Source organism: Colius striatus, chromosome Z, assembly GCF_028858725.1.
Source record: "Colius striatus isolate bColStr4 chromosome Z, bColStr4.1.hap1, whole genome shotgun sequence".
Lineage (NCBI taxonomy): Eukaryota > Metazoa > Chordata > Aves > Coliiformes > Coliidae > Colius > Colius striatus.
The window spans coordinates 77,203,323-77,226,548 of NC_084790.1; the positions used below are offsets into that span (position 1 = coordinate 77,203,323).

At 40.1% G+C, this 23,226-nt stretch overlaps 1 protein-coding gene across 1 annotated transcript in view; it reads right to left on the reverse strand.

Annotated features, from left to right (window-relative positions):
- DNAI1 (dynein axonemal intermediate chain 1) overlaps positions 1-23,226 on the reverse strand; it is a 151,745-nt gene that overhangs the window by 79,715 nt on the left and 48,804 nt on the right. The window lies entirely within an intron of this gene.

The following is a 23,226-nucleotide window of genomic DNA, read 5'->3' on the forward strand; positions in this document are numbered from 1 at the left end:
AAAGGCCCAGGGGCACACAGCATATGGGAAACGAATTTACTGCTTTCCATGCTTTAAATAGAATCATAGAATCATAGAATCATGGAATGGTAGGGGTTGGAAGGGACCTTTAGAGATCATCCAGTCCAACCCCCCTGCAGAAGCAGGGTCACCTAGATCAGGTTGCATAGGAACATATCCAGGTGGGTCTTGAAGACCTCCAAGGAAGGAGACTCCACAACCCCTCTGGGCAGCCTGTGCCAGGGATCTGTCACCTGAACAGTGAAATAGTTTTTCTTATGTTTAAGTCCTGTTGTCCTGTTGCTAGCTGCTATAGAAAAAAGGGATGTCCCAACCTCCTGATATTTAGATATTTGCAAATGTTAATAAGATCTCCCCTCAGTCTCCTCTTCTCCAGACTAAACAGCCCCAGTTCCCGCAGCCTTTCCTCATATGAAAGATGTTCCATTCCCCTGATCATTTTGGTGGCCCTGCGCTGGACTCTCTCCAGAAGTTCTGTGTCCCTCTTGAGCTGGGGAGTCCAGAACTGGACACAGGACTCCAGATGAGGCCTCACCGGGGCAGAGGAGAGGGGGAGAAGAACCTCCCTTGACCTGCTGGCAACACTCGATGCATACCAGGATGCCATTGGCCACAAGGGCACATTGCTGGCTCATATTTAGCTTATTATCAATCAGGACTCCCAGGTCTCTCTCTGCAGAGCTGCTCTTCAGTGAGTATACTCACTATTCCTATTTGCAGAACAGTCATCGCTTTTTGAAAGTACTTCCTACCTTTCTTGACATTTTGACCAGTCTGCAAGACAAGGACTTAGTAAGTGTGTACCCCAATGATAATGCTAACTTCAGAGAACTTCTCTTGGCAGCAAAATGATCTCAAATATGCATTCAGGTACAGACATTCCTACCTCAAATTTATCAGGGCCAAATAGAGAACATTTAAAGAATCAGTAAAGAAACTAACACATGAACAAAACTGTTACTCCTGCTTTGTATTTGGACTGTGGAAGTACTCTATTTTCATAGGTCTCTCTGTACATTTGGGCCAGGCAGGGAAAAACTTTCTTATTTTGCATAAAGGTGAGGTTCTAATACTGGCATTACTTTAAACATAACTGAACCCAAACAACATTTTTTAACTTTTTTTTTTTTTTTTTTGGAAGAGAGAGAAGCTTATTCCTAGAATTCTAGCTGCAAAAGAAGTGAACTTGCATTCTCCATTAGAGATTTGCCCTCTCCTTTGAATTCACAGAATTGCCTTTGTTTTTAGCCAAGTAACATAATTGAACTGGTACTGAGGTCCAGCCATGATAAGTGTGAAACCCTCCTCTCCTCAGGAGCAAAAACACTTGGGAAGGCTGGGGAAACAACCCACCAGGAGTAACTCAGAACAGAATAGACTATAAAGTCAAATCAGTTAGACAGCCTTTGAATTCAAACTGTTTCATGCTCTTATTTCTCCTGAAGTGTGCTGACCAGCCAGATATATTTCCAAAATGTCTGCGTCACACACTCATTTTCTATCCATTGTCACTCACTGAGCTGAGAGGCCTCAGAGAACTATCCCCCAGAGGAGACAAAGCTTCAGAGAGTGATTCAGCCACAAACATGTGAACTGGGTTTCAGAGGTACTTCTCTCTGGCAGTATCATAGGCCAACCGCATTCTTCAATTAGAGATATGGGATTTGTCATCTTCAACAGTTCCACTTGAGTTAGGCTGGTAGGGGACAAACAAAGTCTTGGGAAGGAGCTCTGGCAGACTGAAACATGGGGTTCAGTTTGCAGATTAAGAGATCCAAATACAGGTCTATGTGTGGCTGTCTATCTGTGTGTACAAAGTCTAAGCTCCTGCTACTATCAATAGGACTGAGTGTAGAAACCACACTTTAAAGAAGACCTCCTTCTTAGGGCTGCTGATGTACTCTCTGGGCTCCACTGACTGTAGTGACAAAGCCATCTACTGACTGTTAAACCCATCTTAATCAAGAGCTGAATCCTACTCATTGTCTCCTTTATGTTCTGAAATATTGTGAATGTGGATTAAATCACAGATGTGTGAATCCTGCATCTAAGTCTGGATAATATGATTGCTAAAATAGAGCCAATTTCTGACAAAAGGCAAATTGATGAGAATAATCCACAATTAACACTGAAGCACGGCACATAAACCCCAGTGAAACAATAACCTTCTTAGAGTAGGCATATAAATCCATTTCAATGAAGGGTGAATTCTCACCCTGAGTACTAAACTAAGTATGCCTGCGCAGTCAGCCTCCCAGGATGTCGGTAGCTCACTCAAACAATGTTAGAATACCACAGAGCATACAGCAAAGCAGAGGATGTAGACCCCTCCCGACCTGACACAAGCTGCACCACTGCTGGAGATAAAAGCAAGGGCTTCAGATCTGAGACAGTTTCTCTGTGCTGTGCTGCTCTGCATCACATGGATACACCAGCATTCATTGCAACAGCACAGAGTAACTGCCCCAAGCAGTCCCACAAAGTGCAAACTGGTTCTTTTATTGAGACATGAAGGCTAGAGGTACTAGAGGTATCAGTTATTCTGATGCACAGTGCCAGCAGTTGCTCTTTACAGGACACAAGGAGGCACAGCAAGAAGAGGAGATTGAACAGATGCTCGCTGTAATGAGGAGGAGTTGCATGTCATGAGGCTCCTCAGTGTTAAATTTCAGACCCTGATATTTAATGAGTGCATGTAGGAAAACAAGTTTTATTAAGGAAATATGCAGATAGTATGATTGCTGGTCTCAACCTGGATAACTGAGCCTGTAAGCAACACATACAATGAGAAAAAGGTTATATTCAATATCAGATAAAAATATTTTCTTTGCTAAACAGTTTTGCTTTTAATGTGCATCTTTCCATTTTGATTCAGCAAAAGAACCGTGAGACATGCATGGATTTCTCCATTTCCTCCAAAATGCTTAGTGGATGAATCAGTATGCTCAACACAACAGTATCTTCAAGTTACAAAATACAATGCTTGAGGTAAATCCTGCATTCATATAGGAAATGTGTGGCCCTCCCATGCTCACAAGTCAAAGTAGATATTTTTACTACACAAGCAGACAGTGCTACATTTTCTTGTGTGATAAACTGGCAAATTACCTTCTGTCTGGAGGATTTAAAACCCCAAACACTGCAGCATTACATTTTAGATCCTATGATACACGGCTTTCTACAAATCAAGTCTGCCAGCTGTCTCACTGATATAGCTCAGACCAAGAAATCACCGTGCTAAAAGGAACCACAGCTGCTTAAAATCTGTCCTTCCTCCTCCATGAGCCCATCTCAAAAAAACAAGCAAGATGGAGAAGCATGGTTGTGAACAGCTGCTTGTTTCTATGCACCACAGCTGCAAAAGCACATCTACTCTCCTTTCCTAGATATGCCCATGCTTTGATGAGCTCTTTGGCTGGGGCTCAGTTCTTTAGGATTAGATTTCTGAGAAGCTGAGGAAAAGGGCTGGCTGCGCTTTAATCAGTTAGGTGACCTCTGGGGAGAAGTGATCATTTTCAAAGACAAAAAATTTGGTACACAAAGAAATGGCTCAGCTGTTTGCTTGCCTTTCAGATATCTGAAGTGTAGAGGACAAAAAAGGCTACCTGCAGGTTGGCAAATTTCTCCAAGCAAATTATTATTATTATCCAGGTCTACAAAACCTTAAGCACAGCCTAAGAATTTGCCTGCAGGGAATAGACAGATGTCTGAGTAAGCCACAAATTAGTGAATTCTCAATACTTTTTTGTTGTTGTTTCTATCGGTGAGCAAAACCTGTACAGAGTGGCACTGAGCACAGCCTAATCTAACCTGCTGTGAAACATGCTGGCTGAGCTTGCGCTGCTTCAGCGAAACTCTCTCCTGGCTGGCTCAAACAGCTCTGCCAACTCCACGCTTTGCTGTAGTTGCAGAATGGGTGTGCTGAAAGAAAGGAAACAGCTGGCACTTCAAGCTTAACTCTATGCCAATAGTTCAGAAAAATCAGGAAAGAACAAATCTTTCCAAGGAGTACAGAGAGTTTGGGCATGTGCTGAATGTATTTTCAAAGACTCTTGGGGAGTAATAATAACAACTGGAAGTTTTATAGCGCTTCAGAATGCTTTAAGCCTGTATCCACAGCACTCCTTTTCACAGCCAAGGGAATAAGAAAGGGCTGTAGAGGGGACTGCCAAAGACACTATAGGAAGCTGGAAGAACAGAGAGCAGAATTGGGACTTCACAGGACTCTGCTCAAGAAGGCCTCATCCCAGAATCCCTGAGACATTTAAACTGGGATTACTGATGCCTGTCCTATTCCTACTCCCTAAAACTTCCAGGAGTTGTTGAGTATACTGCTTTGTTAATATAAGCCCTGATCGCTATGGATCTGGCTGTGAACCATGCGGTGGGAAGGCAAAAGACTAACACTGAACTTTCAAAACAGTCCCTTCCCAGAAAAGAAAATGTTTTGAGAAACTTTGCAGCTCAAAGCCAGAAAGCCTGGCCTCCTCTACTTCGCAGCTCACCAATGTTACTGGTATATCCTGTTTTGAGACTGGTAACTTGTTTTTGGCTAGTGTATGCCTACTTCATTTGAAGATCTCAAAAGATAGAGAAATTATTTCATTTTGCAGTTTGTTTCAATATTTAATTGCTTTGAGTAATTAAAAAGTTGCATTTAATTCCTCATTTGATTTATCTGTCCACTGTTAATTCTTTCTACATCTGTCTTGATTGGATGAAGGACTTCTTTCATATCTGGTACTTTCCTTTCATTAAGATATTACAAAACTGAACCCTAGTCACCTTCAGCATTCGTTTGATAACTTTCACAGTCTGAACTACAAAACTGCACTTCTTTTCAGCAGCACTGCATAGACAGACCTGCTCAGCAAAAAAGCTGGGAGCCAACATGAGCTTTGTCACATTAGTCAAAGGCGCTGCCTTCACAGCTGCAAAGAGAAAGATGCTTCTCAACAGATGTGGTGATGGGTAAAATATTAAGAAACTTTCCAGAGAGATGTGGAGAATGTCACATGGCTAAGACTTGTGCTAGGCCAAGACAAAATTCACTTGCAGTCCAAATTTCAATGGGATATTGTCTTCTCTCCACCCATAGGGCATCTTCCCCAGCTCTCGAATCAACTTGGGGCTCTTTACTGAACTATTTACAGCTTTTCTGCATGCTTTGAAAAATGTTGTCTCCAGAACCAAATGTAATATTCCAGCATCAATCTCACTAATGTTTAAATCACAACTCTGCTGCCAATCAGGACTCCTTGTTTGCACTCCAGGATCATGTTCATCCTCCTTGCCAAGGTATTGCATTGGAAACTCAAATTTATTGCTTGTCCACAAAAGCCTTATTTACTCCTTTTTTAGAGTTTCTGTCTTCAAAAACACAGCACTCCTCCTTGTTTAGAGAAGTATAATGTTATACTTGGCTGCACTGAAATGTATTTGGTTTGAATGATTCCAATTTACCACACGATTAATCACTCTGTACAACAGCCTTGTTCCCAGCGTGATTTACAGCTGCACCTGCCTTTTCATCAGTCACACATTTCATTTGCTGTGAGTTTTCATTTCCATCCACAGGACCTATGAAAATAATGCCTAGCTCCAGGGCTACCACAGATGCTGACAGCACCCCCTCTAAGACACTGTCTCAGATGATAATTTCACTGGCATTTACTTTCTGACATTTGTCAGTAGAAATTGACCCTCCCTGTTGAGACCACCTGTGCTAGCCTGAACTCAGTGAGCACAGGCACTTCCCACCCCAGGGAAATAACCTACCCTTTGGTTAGTAAGGTTCACACTGAAGATCTGCAAACTTTGAGCAAGTCCATTAGTGCAGTGGAGGCAAATCATAGATCATTTTGGTTTATGCTCATTCAGACATTTGAATGTCAAATTTAACATTCTGCTTGACAGTTTTCACCAGGTGCTGGACTAATTCTGGCTACTCCTGATCAAGTTAATGTTATTAGCTGGAGCTTTGTTTAAGAAGCACAGAACTTGCATTTTGGATAGGAGAGAGAAAGAAACCTATAATTACTAAGTCTTTCAGACATTTAAGAGAAAACAAAATTGACAGGTGACAAGGCAAGCTGTAATTTATGCATGACCCCAGGCGGTCTCATAGTCCTAATAACTGCTGTGGGCTCCACACATTAGAGGCAAGACACATACCTCAGAAGAACATATGGATAGATACAAACAGTCTTTAAGAAAACAAGCTGTCAAGTATGTTTGCATCTTCCTCTAAAATACAGTCTGCCAAAGTGGTATGAGAGACCACAGTAAGTTGGGCCAGCAAAACCAAGAGATTTAGGAAACACCTGGAATAATGTGCTGTTTTTCAGAGCATGAAAGAGCAGAGGCTCAGAAACAGAGAACATGAGAGAATGGGACAAAAAGATGTAGCATCTTCCTGAAAACAGAGGATCTGGCTTGCAGCACAGCTCTCCCCAGGTTCACTTAAAGGTGACCAGGTAAGTACTGCAAAGAGAGGAGGAATATGTGACCAAGATGACTTTGGAATCTTGTATAAATCAAATTAGTTTTCTCATTTTGCTCAGTAAGGGTTTTGCATGATAGGCCTGAATAGGCACTACAATTCTTTTAAAAAATGTATTCTTTGAATAAGATATTCACAAAGGCTTGGCTTTCAATGTAAATAGTAATTGCGCAACTGTCTGCATGTTATGAATGCTAACTTGCACTCTAAAGACACTCAAACAAAATGGAGAGAGAGCCTTTGGCTTGTATGATATAGGTGCAAGGCTAGCAACAGGGAATTTTTCTCTGCTGTGCCAAGACCAGCTACTGTGATCTTAGTCCTTTCTTCCCTGTACTTCCCACAGCACTTCTGAGGATACACACGACAAATGAGGGAGGAAAAGGGTGACTGATGGGGGCTATAAAAGTTCCGTATGTCAATAATGTCCAAAGCAACACTTCTGTTGTTTTAGAAACACATGAATTTTTTACTGTCTCCTAGACAGTCTAACAATCTCTCATGACTTGCTCCCATAATTCCTCAGAAACTAGGGAGCAGGGGACGCTTCCCTGCTTAAAAGCCCAGGAGAAAGCACTTGTCTCTGCCTAGCACTCTGGAACTGGGAAGCTGGAAAAGTCCTAAACCTCTTAAAGAGTGGGTGTCTGGAGGTTGGGACATCTCTTTTTTCTACAGTAGCCAGCAACAGGACAAGGGGTAATGGGATGAAGCTGGAACACAAAAAGTTCCACTTAAATATAAGAAAAACTATTTCACTGTGAGGTGAGGGAGCAGTGGCACAGGCTGCCCAGAGGGGTTGTGGAGTCTCCTTCTTGGAGGTCTTCAAGACCCGCCTGGACATGTTCCTGTGCGACCTGATTTAGGTGATCCTGCTTCTGCAGGGGGGTTGGACTAGATGATCTCTAAAGGTCCCTTCCAATCCCTACCATTCTATGATTCTATGTTTCTTGTTACACATCTGGCAGCACTCAGCACTGAACTCTTGCTCCTGCCTTTCTTGTATTATTCTGCTTAAGCTGCAGCCTTGATACTGTTTCACTATTTAATACTGAAAGTTTTATTTCCCCTATGCTTATGCTAAAAAATTACATACTTGATAGCATTTGCAGGCAAAAATATTTAAGAGTGCCATCAAGTGGCCAAGTGCAAGGGCCTTCAGGAAGCACACATTCAGAAATCATTAGGATCATGCAAAAAAAAATGGGTATCTATAAATGTACTCCCTTTGCAGACAACAGCCTGCTCTTACTGCCAACAAGATGGGCTGACAGCACCTCAGTATTCCTGACCTGAAGAGCTCTGAGGTGAATGCACACATTGCAGGAGAGCTTATGTATTCCATAATTAAAGGAGAGGAACATTAGAGTCTTATGATGGTGCTGTGGCCTCCTGAAAGCAGATACATGCCTGATGAGATGGACATGTACAGCCCAGATCATGGAAGAAGTAATTAGAATGATATTGCAGCTCAGAGAACTTTTCTGAAGACATTTGGTAGACAACCAGAATGAGAAGTAAAGAAGAAGCAGAGTTACATCACAGGCGTGTACTTCAAGAAGCAATGAATACTAGGAGAAGCTATTACAGCTCAGACACCTGTTTCCATTTTCAGCAGTGGTTAACATCAAGTGCTTAGGGAAGTGTCTAAAAACAGCACATAGAACAGTGACTGTTTTTCTGGATGCTACTAATTTGTGGTTAAGTATCTCCCAAGTCTCTAACAGCCTTCTTCTCATTCTCCTGTGCAGCCGGATACCGATTATTAAATTTATATAGGATCTTTCAGCATTCCTCTTCATATAAGGCAGGATACATCAGCTATTACAGTTCTTCTCCGAGTACTTTGGGGTTTTTTGTTTGCTTTTATTTTTAGTACATGTATTGTGTATTGCAAGCAGATACATGAAGCATGTGATTGGTGGTTAGTATAAGCGGTTTCTAAGAGCTACTAAAAGTAGATTTCAGGGAAAAAAAAAGTTTTGTAAAAAAAACAGAATGAAAACAGAAGTAACTTTAGCATTTTTAGCCTTAAATAAAGCCAGTTTGCAATGTATATGGCAGCAAAGCAATAGCTTTCAATCCTTGGATCAGACACAGGCAGGGGAGAAAAAAAGGCAGTTAATGGCAAGAAGAGTAAGGATCCTTTAGAACTGAATTTCCAAACAGTAACTAGCTGTTACAAGGGAATGGAACTTGTCCCAAAAGCTCACATAAAGCATCAAGTTCCTAGGCAAAACATGGGTCAGACTTTTACTCAGATATGACGGAAAAAGGAAGAGAAAGGAAAAATCACAGAATAGGTGAGGTTGGAAGGCACCTCAGGAGATCATCTAGTCCAATCCCCTCTGCTTACAGCAAGGTCAGATAGAGCGTGATGCTCAGGACTGTGTGAGTGGTGATTTTAACACTTCACAACTTGCCTAGACTCTGAAGACACTGTTTCATTGCTTGACTTCCCTCATGGTAAAGAAGCTTTGTCCTATGTTTAAAGCAACTTTTGTCTAACTCAGTTTGTCTCCAGTGTCTTTTGTCTTTTCACTTGACACCACTGAGTCCAGCAGCTGTGGTTTTGCCATTCCATTCCATTAGGTATTCATACACATTACAGGAAACTTCCGTCATTGAAAAATTAAGGATGCCTAGATTATCTAGTCCTACATACCAAGCTTTCAAGTTCTTCACACAGGAAAGCTATATTCTCCTTATCTTATGCCCAGGAAAACAGAAATGTAGAGGAGTTGCTGAAGACACAACTCAAAGCTGGTTACATTATGTACTGTTTGGATTCCTACTGATACAAAGATTTAAGCATTCCTAACAAGTATTTCCTGCCTTCTCTAGCTGACTTCATCCCACAACAGCCTCAACTCACTTTTATCCTCTCACCTGCACTACAGCAAAGTGATATCCTTGACAACAAAACATGCAGCACTCATAATAATAATATAAAACCCAACAAAACAAACCAAAGGAATAACATCCCTCTCATCCCACTCCCACTCCTCCCACAACATGTTGAGTTTATGACAGTGTTCTGGTGTTAGAAGTTTCTAAAAACTGAAAACTTTGTCTGCGCTTATTCTTCAACAGCCAGAATTTTTAACACATTACTGACAGAATCTTAACTTGAAGTGGTCTATAATATGAATCAGTGGAGGTTGCCAGCTTAGCAAATATAACCAAGCATGAAGTGAAGAATTGAAAACTATAATTGAGTTCCCTAAGTGGAGATCAGCAGACAAAATTTTAATGCTTAAGAATGTATGTTTTCGTTTTAAAGCAACAAAAAACAAAGGTAAGCTAAGAAGTGTTTTGACATCTCACAAGTCTCAACTCTAATTAAAACATTAAATTAGATTAGATTTCCTTCAGGTTTTTACTGATCCACCCTTTTGAAAAATGATGCTCACTCATCTCCAGAATAAAAGACAGAAATGAAAAATCTTTGAAGAAAAAATCTTTTACGGGGCTTTGTACAATTTCCTTGTACTGTTCTGCCCCAGGAATAATGACAAGCTATCTAGTTTCAGTAGCTTACAAAGTAACTTACATATGGCTAGAATTAATGATGGAATGAGCCTAACAAAGATTTGTAAATTCTAAAGCCAAAGGAGATCGTTGTGATGAATAAATCCTATACTTGTTCCTATGCTTAATTACTTCCACCATTAAGAATTCTATTTCTTTCCAACTTTCTGAGCTCTCTGAATTCTTCTTCCAGTTGATAGATGCTGTCCTAGATGAAAAGGTAAGATGAAAGAGTTCTGTTCTGGAATATACCACCTTCCTTTCCCTTCAAGTAACTAACGGACAGTAATCAAATCAGTACTTACAGCTCTTAATAAGCTGAGCTGCTTAAGTATTTCTGTGTAAGGCAGGGTTTCCAAATGTAAGTCCAAATACTGTGGCTCCTCTCTGAACCTTTTTTGACTTTTACATCTATTTTGCAGACTGAATTGTTAATTGCTACATACAACACTCCAGTAAAGGTCTCACCACCATCATATACAGAAGTTACAACTCCTCCCTCTTTCTAGAATACACAGAGCACCCCATGTCAGACTACCTAAGCACTTCTGCAACTGCTCTTCCACATTTAGCTAGAAGTTCTCTTTCTCAGAGTGCACATCAAGATAGGAGAATATTTTCAAGTCCAGCTTCATAACTGACACAAAGCAATCTAACGATAGGCTGCTGCTACAAATGCAATCTCTCCTTCCCTCTGTCATTTTTTCCCCCTACTCTGTGTTCTAACCTCGGTAACACTGTGATTGCTGATCTGATTGAAAAACCCATTGTTTTGAATGTCACTGTCATCTTAGAGTACTGGTGCTGATATTGCATGTAACACTCAATGTATGTAATTAGCAGTTCTTAAATGAAATCAAAGGAGGACTAAGTATTTAAAGCTGTGTGCTGACCCAGCTCATATCTGTGGATATTAAGCAGCAGATAGCTGACTTGGCAAGCTTTTTTCTCTTCACAGGAGCAAGGGATGATTGAAACAATTTAGGGGCTCTCCAAAACAAAATCATGATGTGATGGTATAAGTCTGGTGAGGCAGCACTCTGGGTTGATCAACATCTCTGAAAAAAATTCCACGAGCGTCACTGTCCCTCTGTGGGAATTCCTGGAACAGAGCCTTCTGTTTCTAGGGCTGCCTACAGGATCTGACATGAATGAAGCTCTGGATACATGCTGCCTTCAACTGGCTTTTTCATCAGTAAGAATGGAAGAAGCATTGCCTGATCTCATCTGGGAAGACATGAACAGTGAAAGTGGGAAGGACACCACAGCAACGGGGGCCATTTAAGTCAGTGAGACAGAGGCAGAGGTCCTGCCCCTCTGCAATCCCAGGTCACTGTGGAGGAGCTGGCACATCCACTGGCTCTGAATTCAGGATAAACAACCAATGGGTAATTGCAGCACTAGTCTGGAATGCAGGGGCAACTAGAAATTAGCTCTGCTGGGAGAAATGCAATACAGGTCACCTAACCCATAAATCATTCTAACTTAATCTTTCCTGACAGCCATGTTTGGCCTTCTTACTGGTTTGTTCATGTTTTGGAATAGCTCGATGCCATAGCTGGTACAGAAAGGGCTTCACATGAGCAGGAGAAAGCTGACCTCTGGTGTTGGAAGCAGGGGTAAAGAGAGCAGATAGCAAGGAAGGCATGCTCTTGTACTCCTGAGCAATACTTCACAGTCTGTGCAGCTCTCTGATCAGATTCACTCACTAGCATTGCTTCAAAGAAATGAATAAAAATAGTTGATGAATGAAAGCAACATGTTGCAACAGGCTACAGAGTTTGGTAGGAGTATTGCTGTTTTCATTTCTGTGCTTTCATATCAGTTATTCCTTCACAAAGCATCTAATCAGCCGCTGTACAGCAGAAAATTAATGGTTTCTTTCAGAGAGCTGCCTCATGATGCCAGAGAGCACGGCAGGACTGTTTGTAAATATTTGATTAGAAAAAGCAAGCAAAATTGGCATGAAAACATGCAAGAATTAATGCTATGCTGCCATCCAATAGAGATATTTATAGTATGGAGGTGCTGCCAGCCAACATTAATATATGTGGTACTACACCAAATGCCTTCACCAGTGACTCTGCATGTACAAAGACAACATTCCCACAGATACAGCCTCTAAACAGGACCTGACATAGTTTCCAGGGGGATACACTGAGTGTTCTGTTCTGCTTGTCTCTACACAGCACAAAAAAGGGAGGCTGCAGGTGCATCCTCAGAGCTTTTGTGCGCTTCCTCAGCTCTCTCTTTACCAATTGAAACAGGGGACAGGGCTCAGGGTGGGAATGAGTCCTGCTTCTTTGGTACTCGATGTCCTTCGAAAATCTTCCAACATGGAGCAAAATATTGGTCTTTAACCCATGTGTGTTTCTCTCTGGAGTTTTTCATGCAGCAGAACCATATTTTGGGGAGGTGTTTCCTTGCAGGCATCTCTCTCCAAGGAGAGGGACATCAGTAGAACATAGTCTGTGATGAACTTCAAGATCCTCCACATACACATCTGCACAAGGACTTTAAAGTGCCCTGCCAACTATAAGGTGGTATGACCACAGGGAACGAGTCTCTCTTCCAGGAACGAGACTCTCTTCCAGGAACGAGACTCTCTTCCAGGAATGATATCTCCTTGCTTCCCCATCTAGCTGAAGTAGGAAAAACTTTATCTTTCCACTACAAGCTCTGTTTCTTTACTTCTGAATTTCAGGTTTGGAGACATAACAAATCCTCTAGCAAGGAGTATCAAGTGCACTCTTGCAGGTTTTTTCTCCAGCAAGCCTGACAATGCTGGGACAAACTGCTTAAGAAGAAATAAGAGAGCTCATCCATTTCAGCTTTAAGACACTGTTCTTAAAACTGCCACATATTTGTCAGAAGCCATTAGGCTGAATTAAGCCTGTCCTGATATCAAATTCTGGAAGCCCATTCCAGCCTGACTTTATATCATTCTTTAAGTTCATACTTTGGCTTTTATATGAAACAAACACCACAACAATGAGAGAGTAAAATCAAACAGATGTTCAAATTTAGAGTTCATTCCAACAAAAAGGGAAAAATCTGATGTTACAATGCAGGAGGCAGACAACATCAAATACCTTCCCAATTAAATCAGGAGGCTGATTCTGATCTTGTTTACGTGAATAGAAATTAAATATGAGACTTGCTGGTAGACTTAGGCATGAAAATGGAATCAGTATTCTAGATATTGCCTGATTGCCCTCTCCTACTCAACACAGAAAAATATCAGTAAGATGTGGTTGACAGTATAATCCCAACTGATAGTAAGCTCTCATTGCTCAGTTATCTTGGTATTACATGTGATTTTCAGAATTCCTGCTCTGCAGTTGTTTGCCTAAACTGACAACAATTTCTTTTTCCACTTCAGCTAGAAGTCATGTTCGCTCCTTACCCTTAACTAATTCTGCAGTTATGTAAATACATGTTCTAAGTAAAAGACAATAAGCATGATTAATAGTGCAAATGGAACCCAGTGAGGCTTGGAGAAAACTGATGATTCAAGAAATAATTGAATTCAAATTAGGAAAACAGTGCCTTGTTAAAATGTGATTCAGCTGGTGGTCAACATAGAACATGGTCCCAGCTGACTGTCATTTGTAAGTTAATTGAGATTTCTTTTTGGTGGTACCTACCCTGAGAGTCCAGTTAAGTCATTTATGCACTGAGGCGCAACTCAGGGAACAACAGCATTACAGCCTTAGTATTCAAGCTGAGACTACACACTCTCAGCTGTAATACCATATGCAAGAAACGATAAGAATTTGTTTCAAAAAAAAAAAGAAAATTGCAATTTTCAGAGCATGCTGTGAAGACTGGAAGGATTAGAGACTGTCAGAGATCCTGCAGTACAAGAGGCATATAGTAAGAAGCTAATCTCTGATGCCTTTAAAGCATGGGAGATCCCAGTGAGACTTGAGGTTTGGTTGGAAATCTTGAAAACCATTTTGCACATCTGAAAATGTATTTCAAACTTTCCTGTACAAAACTTAATTCATTCTTCTCAAAGGGAATACCAATTTGGGAAATTACATTAACAAATCATAAATAGCTTAGCCACAACAGCAATCTTACCATCAAAGATAAAATAAAATGCTTTAAAGAAAGCAAATGAATAGCAAGGAGCAACACACTGACAAAGCTGGACCAGACCTGCAATGTGCCAGTGAATTCCTATTGTATTCCACAGATCAGAGTGGAGCTGTGAGCTGGTCTCACAAGACATGTGAAATGGCAAAAGTTGGAAGTTTGTCAGGAATGCTGTAACAGCAGGAGGTTTGTTTTTGGTTTTGTTTTTTCCAAGCCCCAGCTTCATTATTTAAACATAAGTTCTGCTTCTGCTTTGTTGCAGAACAAAATATTGCTAGCTCTAATGGCAATAAAGTTTTAAAACACCAAATAGATTCCACCCTGAAAGCACAAGATGCAAATAAAAAGAAGTCAAATTCTATAGTTTGTAACTATCTCATGATTTTGAGAGCCTGACTTGCAATCTCTGAATGATCAGACCTGGCAATCCCATAACACCTTCAAGGAAAAAATTCCTAACTACCAGAGAGATTTTACCTATTTCCTGAAACTAACACTGAACCCAAATACTTATTAATATTAACATTTTCTACTTCTAGTTCTCTTTTCTCATTTTTGTATATCAAATCACTTTCTGTAGAAGATATGATAAACCCCTACATTGCAACTAAAGCAATTTAAAATACATTATTTTTATCATAAAGACATATATTAGATCACTCCCTGTCTCCTTAAATTCTGTCCCCCAGACTGCTTTAGTAAGCTAGTTTATTTTGCCTTAAGGATATCCATCAAAAGAAACAACTACCTGTTAATATACTTGTGAAGTTACTGCATATAAATAGGTATTTTACCTATAGTGGTTTGTAGCAAAAATTATTTACGTACAAGTCCTTGTCCTTAAAGGTGACTATGGCACCCAGTGTAGCAAGGGGCAGCTCAAGACACAGAGAGGTTCCACAGAGGAAATTTTGCATGCTTTATGCTATATGTTTGTGTTGATAGTTTTCTGCAGTAAAATATGACTCCAGAGTTTGAGGGACAAGCATGCTGCTCACACTAATTCAGATGGTAGTGCTGAATGACTTACATTCTCTGCATAGATTCTTCTACACTGCCCAACATATTTCTGTGTGAGTAAATCATTTCGGAAATAAACCAATTACAGTGGAAGTTGGGCCGATAACTAGCCCATCTGGCCAGTATGGTACTGACAGTCACACCACTGCTCGTAATGTCTGTACAGAAGGTCTGATCATGAACTCTGCAGACCTCAGATACAGTGATTTATCTTTTCCTCATCCAAGTTAGAGAAGACAGATAAGTTCATCTTAGTGCACAGACACAAAAGTATTGTCACAATACAAAGTCATCTAACCAAAACAAACCAATTGTAGCAGCGTGTTTGAGGGTATGTAAGCATTACAGCTGAAAGACATCAACATTTATTTTGAGACAGTATATCTGCTAGATCTCAGTTACACAGCAACATGCTTAAGAATTCCTGCAGCACCTTGCACATTACAGGAAAGAATCAAGGATGTTTTCTGTAGCAACCCCCTCAATACATAAAATTCCCCTCTCTTACTCCCAAGGCAACCGCTTATCAAATTACAGACTCCACACAGGGATTTATCATTAAAGTGCATCCTTAGCTTGAAAGGCTCTGAGTGCAACTGCAAATGCAGACCATCTGATCATAGCTAAGACTACAACAGTTAACTTTAAAAAATCATAACATAGTTCTGCACAAATTTTTTGTATGATTATTGAGTTTTTCAACAGCAACACTTCATTACTGAAACTACATTCCTATTGCCATGACAGACTAACAACTCTACCTTCTTACGAAGGATTTTAAAACTTTAGAGCTTTATTAGTAGTGAGCTAAGTAACCACAGTAAACTACACAGTTGGCAGTAAATAAAACTGATGGAGCCAGCGGTGCTCCTTATCTGTGTGTCTGATTATGCAACCACAATTGCATCTGAGAAACAGAGGAAATGAAAAGACCTCTCAGGTCATTGGGTCCAGACCTTTTTTCTGGCAGGCAACCAGACCAAATCCATAGCATACCAAACTCTCCCTTAAACTAATATATGTGCCTGCACTACCCTTGGCATTTATCAGCCCTGATATACTTACAGAGCACGATGGAGGCTAAACAAATCAGTCCATTTAGTCTTCCCTTGCATGGAGGCTCTGGAATTCTTCTCAAGAAAGGGCCATATAAATCTGGATTATCATCAAGTAAGAGGATTTTCCCTGTCCTTTGCGAATCTACTCGTTTTAGTGAACCTTATCCTTGAAGTCCCAATGCAAGGGTTTAAATCAAGGACAGATCTTCAGTCTTGCCACTGTTATCTCTCAGATAAAACCCAAAGCACTCAATGTTGGGAAATCTTTGTAGGCTATATCAAGGTTTTAGCAGAGAAAAAGAAAGCAAGCAGAAGAAAACCAAGTACTTTTAAAGTAGAAGTTAACATGGAAAAATAATTAAGTATCTGGCATGAGTAAATATGCCTAAGCAATATTAGCTTGTGTTTTATTCAGGTTTCACTTTGTTATTTATCTACCTAAACACTGGGTTATCAGCAAACAGAATATGTGTCGGGGTTAGTTGCTGCTCCCTAAGAGATGGGGAGCTGATACAATAACGCAGCCAGTGATGCAGAGGCCTTGGTGTCCAACGCTTGTCCCACTGCTCTTGAGCAGTGATGCTAGTGAGGGTAGTCAGGGCCACACAAGCCTTTTACCACCCTCAGAGCCCTGATAACATTTTTGCTACTTTGCCAAGGACATGAGAAGTAGACTTGAATCCAGGACTTTTGCAACAGAAATGTTATGCTATGATGGTAATGTATCCTAAGTATTTGGAAGGAATAGGAAATACAAAACCAAACAGCTTATAGAACACAGTCATATGAAGATCATAATTAGAAATGAATCTTTAGAATACAGCATAAAACAATGCTTTCAAGAGAGTGAGACAAGCTGTTTTTCTGTCCTCAACAGATGTTGATCTTCTTCTTCAGCTCAGCCAAGGGGGTCTCTCAGTATTGACAGGTGGAAAGTCTTTTAGCAGATTTTCATTATGAGACCATCACCTTGACATCGATAACAAAGAGAGTTAAGCTATCTTTCCTTGGTTTCTGTTGTGCAAATGCTAAAAAAAGAATTCTCACTCTAACTTAAATGTAGCTGTTTCCAGGGACAAAGCTAAGAAAGGTAAGGCATCAGATGGCCTTTATCAAACAGGCAGGACTCTATGGCACACAAATGTTTAGTCCCCTGTGGACAAAAATGCACTAATCAAACTAACTGGGCTAGACTGAGAGGTAAGTGGGTGGAAGTTAATGGCCTGCAATGCACCGGAGACACAACAGGATGGCTGAGCAGCATCTTTGATCCTCAGGCTCTGTAAAATCTGTTAACACTTTTTTTTTCCCTCAAAACACATCAACAGAGCTCTTTACTTTTTCACGCCTAACTAAATGCTACAGCAAAAGGTGATGTTATGAGTTGATTTAAAATGAAATGAATTAGAAGGTTAAGGCTAGAAAAAATTATTCAAAGCTTACAAAATTTAAATTACAGATCAGTAATTATGTCACCAACTGAAATTAATCTTTCATATGATTAACTTAATGTATTCTACTTATTAGGAGATATTTACTAACAGAGTCAACAGTATAATAGGAACTGTCAGTTTTACACTCCCAGAGTCTGTATGTGAGGTAAGAGATATTTGGTATTTGTAAAACAGATTTTCAAGCGTTGTAATTTTCAATGTAATCATGTTTAATTGACCATAATTAGTTACCTCTGTAAACTGGATGTACGATGGCTTAAATTTCTAACACTGATTCAACTAGGGAGGTTTTCAAAGACTGTCAGACCATGGAGGAGGATAGAGATATTTTGCAAATGCACTTTAAAGTCTACAACATGAGACAGTGCAGACAGATGGCTCTAAAAAGGTTAAAAGAGTGAATAAATCAGACTTCTGAAGAGTGTAAGATCTAAAGAACCTAATATTTTTCTACATTTTATCTTGTTTAAAGTGAAAAAATCATGGCAGTGACACACCAAAACTTAGAGACAGATGTCATATCTTTAACATTTCCATATTTTCAAATTTCCAGAGGTTGGGAATTTACCACATGCCAAAATTAATTATTCTCAATTACCCATCTGCTATTAAAAAGCCACACTTTGTCTATCCTGAGTTCATGTAGCTCCAGCTTTTCTTTGATCTTGTTCCATTATTTCTGGCAGATTAAAAGATCCCCTTGTTACATGATCTGCTTTCCTAATAAAGAGAGTTAACAGACTGAAGTTCAACTAGCTGATAAGTTTTTCTTTGACAAGCTGAACCAACCGAATTCCTTGAATTTGTTTCCTGGGTCAGTTGTCCTATTCTTAGATCATTCTATCACTCATTTTTGAACTCTTCCCAGCTTATCACCCTTCTCCTTGCCATGTCACCAGTGGTTAGTACATCTTTCCAGGATAGTCATACCAGAATGAAATAAAGCAGGTTTTTAGCTTCCTAGTTCCTTTTCAAATCGCTTCTCTATAGAGCTAAGGATCTCTGATCCTTGCATTGCAGTTTCATCACAGGCAATTTTTCAATCATTACTCCTCAAGATAAGGCTGCCTCCCAGTATGGTTGCATGGCTTCAATTTCTTTGTACACTTGGACCCTGAAACATGGAGTAATGCCTTGTTCTTTGCCTCAGAAGGATCTAAATTACTCTTTGATCTGATTGTTCCATTTCTTACTACCTCCCAGATATTTGTCTCATCAAAACATTTTTATCAGCAGTGATTTTCTGTTTATTTCTCCTTCATGGATGAAAACCTAGGCTAGCAATGATTTTGATATGCTTGCCTCAGAGGCATCTGATTGCTATATTTTATTTTCTGCCTTTTTTTTTTCCCCAGCAGCCTCTTTTAATTAATAATATGTAGTCACAGAGAAGTCCTCACAGCTATTAAAAAATCACATAGCACAAAAATCACATAGCACAAATAGCACTCATAAATTAATACAGAGCAGGCTCATGTCCTCCAGGGCCTTTTTGATCGTGGGGATACTCATTGTCCATACAAATATTCTTCAACAAATCACAAATAAGACTTACATTCCCTTTCATTTTTTTTTCCACTGTGTTTATTTTGTTGATGCTTGTTTTCTGTATTGTAAAACTCTCTTACAGTAGCAAATTCACATATTACTTACTGGGGCTTCAGTCTGCCTAATATAGAGAACATAATCATTTACAATTACTGGCAATTAAGCAACCATTACATTTAAACTTTGTAATTGTCTCTTTTTTTTGGTTTTTCCTCAACATAAATTCAGTACTGATAGATATCAATAATTATTATACCACCTACTGGCATCACTAGCATTCACAAAAGTTGACAGTCTTTTAGCTTATAGTACAAATATTCAAAATATCAAGAAACTGTTTATTCACAGCTAAAAGGAAAGACTCAGCCACCATATTGGCACAACATAGTTCTCAAAACTGTTACCAAAAACTCAAGAGTGAGTCTCCTGAGTCTTTTACCATTGAAGACATATTTGATTTTATCAGCTTCATACTAGCTCTGGGCACATGGCTCTGAATGGATATGAAGACACTTTCCTAGAGCTGGGATCTGTTATAGCATTTCAGTGCTTTATACAAATGTATGCCAAATTACAAATTGAATCCAGACTGAAATATGAACTTCTCTTTGAGGTGTGTGGGCCACATAAATCTCAACAAGCCTTTGGTGGTATTGCACTCAGAAAACTTCAGTAGCTTTCTTGTGCGGTCCCAAAAGGCAGAAGCTTGCTTCCGGACCTGGCCCAGTGCACGGACCACTATGTGACCTGGGGACTGTCAGCCTCTCCAGCACAGTCATTCCCTCATATGAATAGCATGTGCTCACAGCCTTATCCAAGACAAAGAATTTCATCTAAGCAATCTAAAATGCTTTTTCTCTCCCTGGCAAGACCTTTGGTCTCTATTCCCAATACAAAAATTAAGCTATGCAGCTTAGAGAAAGATTAGCAAGGATCTCTGTTCCCTGAGGTCTTTTCTGCCTGTTTTGGGAACATAATTTAAATACATAAAAGCCACCTGGAAGATTCTTTCTGCAAGATGGTTCAGAGGTCTGAATTTGTTAGGCAGTATTCAATCCACTTAGTGCTTTACTTAAAGCTCTTCAGTCATTCCTCAGAAAATGCCAAATTTAACAGTAGCTTGTTATACACATCCAGTTCAGGCTACCTTCCGTGTACTGCAGCACAATCTCTAAATCTACCACTGCAGAGAAAGAAATTACCTACAAACAAATACCTGGTACAATTTCTAACACTGGCTACCTCCTCAAGCCCACAGTCTAGACTGTTAAATCTGAGTTTTGGGGCTTTTTGCACTCTCCTTTTCAAACATACACATCTGTCCTTCTCACAACGATCATAAGTAGGGCTTTGCTTCCAACTGTACCAGGAATAACAGTAAATGCAACCTTCATTAAGCGGACTAAGTTTACTCCTCAAATCTATGTTTTAAATACAGAACTATCTTGTGGGAGATGGACTAACAACTTCTAAAAATCCTTTTCAGTTCTATTTTTTATGACTTTCTAACATATCTGTGAGTTTCAGAGACCTGGGATCCAAAAGTTATTTCCATAATTTGACTGAGGAACTTGAAGGATTTACCTGCAATTCAAGATCAGATAAAGTATTATAGCTTCTAACAAGTAGTTAACATTAATTAATGATCACAAGACCTTATCTTTAGGCAGTGAGAGTCTTTCAGTGTGAGGCTTCCAGCCCTGCCAAATTTCCTCCCCTAATACTTAGATTCTGAAATCTATGGAAAGGGTAAAAATCTTGTCAAGACTGCCATCCCTCTTGTCAGGATGACTGATGAAATAACTGTGCTAACAAGAATATAGCTCTCCATTCGTTCAGCATTCAGTTAAGTACATCACAATATCTGATATAAAGTCTTATAAGCTGGAATTAGCAGAGCACATACTAGCTGGATTAAAACCTAGTTCACTGCCAGAACCTAAAGTAGGGCTGTAAACAGAAAGAAAAATGAACAGGTGGTTTCTAGGGTAGATTCCCTCAGTTCTTAGTCTGGCACCAGTTAATATTTTTAGATTGATCTATATAATGATATAAAATGTTTGCTGAGAAAGCCTGAAGATGACACAACAGTAGGTGGCATTCATAAGAGAGAAACTACATGAGTATGCCTGGTTATGGCACTCAAGAAGACTGTGGGTATGCTGCAGAAAGGTTAGAGAAAGTCCACTGAAATAAAATAGTAGATGGAAAACAAATCGTGAGTATGCCTTGATGAGTTCAGCCTAAAGAAGAGAGAACGGAGAGGTGCCTTTATCAATGCACATGGGTATTTACATCACTTACGGAAAAGGGACTTGCTGGAAAGGAATTTTAAGCTTGCTGCCAAGAGAATAATGAGTTTCAAATGCTGGAAATTTAAGGCAGACCCATTCAACCCTGAAATTATACCACTTAGCAGTGGGCAGGCCAAAGCTGGAATAGTGTATCAGGCAGGTGAAGAAATCACCCTCAGATGTTTTACCATTCTAAAATATATGCTTTGTCCCACCCTTAAAGAAAAAATCCTCCAGCTAGCATTTGAATGTAGGATGGAATCCAGTCTTGTTGTTGGTTACTTACTTTAACTCCAAGAAGACATTCATCCTCCCGATGCTCAGAATTCTGTTATGCTTGCATTAACATATTTAGGACCACAGCTTATGCTTCAATGCCTTTATTGCTTTTCTATTGAGATCAGGAAGGGGTATCTTCCTGTTATCTAGTCCAGTTCTCAGATTTGCATTTTCTGCAAATTTATCATAATCCACACACTGTCCATAGCTGAAGAGAAGGTATTTGTCAGAGCTGGGCACAATTCTGCAGTGATACAGTAAGTCTCTTCTGATGCTGGTACAAGTATCTTGCCTATATGTTCAGAATCTTACTCTCTATGTCAGAGAGTATCTGTTTCAACTCATATTGCAAGACTTTTATGTCCCAGAGTCCCTCTACAGCATCACAAGGTAAGAACCACTCTCAAAAATCATTAGAGTACAGGGTAGCTAAGTAGCTTCTTTCCCTTGGAAGAACCTGTATACAGGCTCATACCTTGGCCTCTCCTATCAGGAGAAGGCTCACAAGCTCTGATTCTGATAGGGGACTTCAGCCACTCAGACATCTGCTGGAAAAACGGAACAGTGAACTGCAAGCAGTCCAAAAAAACTACTGGAGTGTGTTGAGGAAACTTCCCAATACTTGTGATGGAAAGCCAACCAGAGAAGAGGCACTGTAAGAAAGAACTTATTGGAGAGGTCAAGACTGGGCATAGCCTGGGGTCCAGTGATAATTCCCAGGTTGAATTCTCAGTCTTGAGGGGTACAAGGTGGACACAAAGTAGAAGCAGGACTTTAAATGTCAGAAAGGCAAACTTTCAGCTGTTTTGGGAATTAGTGTATGGGATCCCTGGGGAAATTGCGTTCAGAGATAAAGATGCAAATGAGAGCAAGATTTTTTTCTTAAGGTGCAAGAACTGTCAATCCTGATATGCAAGAAGTCAGGCAGGGGAAACAGGAGGCCAGCTTGGCTAAATCAAGACCTCTTAGCCAAATGAAAACACAAAACCAATGTGCATAGGCAGTGGAGGCAAAGATACATATCCTGGGGAGATTATACAGATAGGCCCTGAGGATGCACGGAGGGGATAAGGAAAGCCAAGGCACAGCTGGAGCTGAACTTGGCTAGGGACATTACAAGTAACAAGAAAGGTTTATTGAGGTACATAGACAACAATACAAGATGAATAAAACTGTACCTTGCCTGACCAGGCAAACGGCAGATATGGCTACAATCAACTTGCAGAAGGCAATTTTTTTGCCCTGGTCTTCAACAGCAAGTGCTTTAGCTACACCACCCAAATCACAGAATCCAAAAGTAGACAATGGGATAATAAAGTACTGCCCACCATAGGAGAATATCAGGTTCAATATCATCTAAGGAACCTGAAGGTGCACAAGTCCATTAGATCTGATGAGATACATCAAGGGTCCTGAGTGAA